The sequence below is a fragment of the Anabrus simplex genome, chromosome 8 (genome assembly GCF_040414725.1).
Source record: "Anabrus simplex isolate iqAnaSimp1 chromosome 8, ASM4041472v1, whole genome shotgun sequence".
Lineage (NCBI taxonomy): Eukaryota > Metazoa > Arthropoda > Insecta > Orthoptera > Tettigoniidae > Anabrus > Anabrus simplex.
The window spans coordinates 81,306,203-81,308,584 of record NC_090272.1 but is presented as its reverse complement, the minus strand read 5'-3'; the positions used below and the strand labels follow the sequence as shown (position 1 = coordinate 81,308,584).

General features: G+C 48.5%; 1 non-coding gene across 1 annotated transcript; it reads left to right on the top strand.

Annotated features, from left to right (window-relative positions):
* Positions 1–941: 941 nt before the first annotated feature.
* Positions 942–1,014, top strand: TRNAR-ACG (transfer RNA arginine (anticodon ACG)). The gene has a single exon. It is a non-coding gene; the product is annotated as a tRNA-Arg (tRNA).
* Positions 1,015–2,382: the final 1,368 nt, after the last annotated feature.

The following is a 2,382-nucleotide window of genomic DNA, read 5'->3' as shown; positions in this document are numbered from 1 at the left end:
ACCTCGTGCAGGCGGTCTCACCTGCTATGCTGAACAGGAGCCATGTGAGGAGGATGGGAAAGACAAGGAAGAGGGAAAGAAGCGGCCGTGGCCTTAAGTTAGGTACCATTCCAGCATGTGATGACTGAAGAAGTGGGAAACCATGGAAAACCACTTCCAAGATAGATGAGGAGGGAATCGAACCTCCCTCTACTCAGTCGACCTCCCGAGGCTGAGTGGATCCCGTTCCTGCCCTCGTACCACTTTTCAAATTTTGTGGCAGAGCCGGGAATCGAACCCAGGCCTCCGGGGGTGGCAGCTAATCCCACTAACCACTACACCACAGAGGCGGACATCATTACTCAGTACTATACCTAATTTTGGAGCTTCCATACCGTTACAGCCATAAATAAGATTGAGACTTCAGTGGAACTTATATTTTGATTAGACCTCTTCTGAGAGACAGAATCAAAAATACTGCGCTGGTCTTCTGAACCCAATTTGGCGAGGTCGGTCGTGGCTCAGTTCAATAGTATTTAAAGGTGCTCAAATACGCCAGCCTTGTGTCGATGGTGTAGTGTGCCCTTTTACGACTGGAAAATTCCGAAGTGCATTATAATTGCGGGCGAGGGTTTTAGGAGGAGGGAAAGGATTGCGACGTGAAGGGCAAGGGGAAGGTTAAGAAAGACTGGAACTTCGCGAAGTATAAAAGTGCACTGGTACGCTATCTGAACATCTTGCTACTTAACTACTTGACCGCCCTCTTGGCCGGTGTAGAGAAATACTCCCTCTAATGAGTTGCAACTCTGTGCTCTTTCCTTTCTTTTGTGATCTGGACTGCAAGGCTCGGCATATGATAAACCTAACGTCTTATCCTTCACATTACAATTAATTCTAACCTTACTTATCTACAGATATATGTCGCATCAGTAACTCTTTACCAAACCACACCAATACACCGCGGCCCTGTGGCGCAACGGATAACGCGTCTGACTACGGATCAGAAGATTCCAGGTTCGAATCCTGGCAGGGTCGAGTAATTTTTAAGCCAAGATTAGCTTAATGCATTGTTGTGCTCTGTTGGAGAGGGTATGTTGTCGAATAAATTCCGCAATTCTACCAACCTTCATGTACGAACAAAATAGTTCTCTGGAAGCATGATAAGTTGGGCATAGTTCCCACAAACGAGTGATACTGAACGCAAGTCGCACGAGCGGCATGGGATCTTCCGTTAATTTTTATTTCTCAGGAAGTGATCTACATACAGACCATGACGGCCTTCGGACGGGTGGAAGATAAAACCATCCAATATCCGGAACTTCGGCATTTGATAGGGTAAAGTGACTAGCCCTACGCCTGGCCGCCTTTGCCCCCAGGAAATTTTCAGGAAGCATTTCTGAAAATTGCCTTACTGTAATACGTTTGACATAGCAGGTGAGGCAGCCTGGCCACCTTCCCAGTTGTATCCCCCGACCCAAACTGTCACGGTCCAGGACACTGCCCTTGAGGTGGTAGAGTTGAGATCCCTCGCTCTGTCCGAGGGAATAACCAATCCTGGACATTGAAGAGGTTAAGAAAGAAAGAAAGAATATGAGTTCCGACGCAGTCATATCCAAATATCTTCCTTTTTTTTTTGCAAGTGACTAGACCATTTGCGTTGGAGTATTGTGTTTCACTTTTCTTTTCTCTTTATTTTCCTTTCTTACGCCTTATCCGTTTACCGCCCAAGGTTCGTTTTTCCCTCCGACTCAGCGAGGGATCTCACCTCTACCGCCTCAAGGGCAGTGTCCTGGAGCGTGAGACTTTCGGTCGGTGGATAAAACTGGGAAGGAAGACCAGTACCCTGCCCATGCGGCCTCACCTGCTATGCCGAACAGGGGCCTTGCGGGAGGACGGGAAGATTGGAAGGAATAGACAAGGAAGAGGGAAGGAAGCGGCCGTGGGCTTAAGTTAGGTACCATCCCTGCATTTGCCTGGAGGAGAAGTGGGAAACCACGGAAAACCACTTCGAGGATGGCTGAGGTTAAGAATCGAAACTCCCTCTACTCATTTGACCTCCAGAGGCTGAGTGGACCCCGTTAAAGTCCTCGTACCACTTTCCAACTGTGGTGGCCGAGCCGGGAATCCGACCCGAGCCTCCAGGAGTCACAGATAATCACACTAACCACTACACCAGAGGGACGGACTTGACATTTTTCTCTTGCGCTTATTTAGAAAACCTAGGCGGGACTCAAGGGTACTATCGGTTTTTTCATTATCTTGTTAACGCCCCTAAACTGAGAAGAAGATGACCATAAGTAAGTGTGATTAGCTGCCATCCCTGGAGGCCCGGATTCGATTCCTGGCTCTGGCACCAAATTTGAAATATGGTGCGAGGGCTGGAACGGGGTCCCCTCAGCCTCG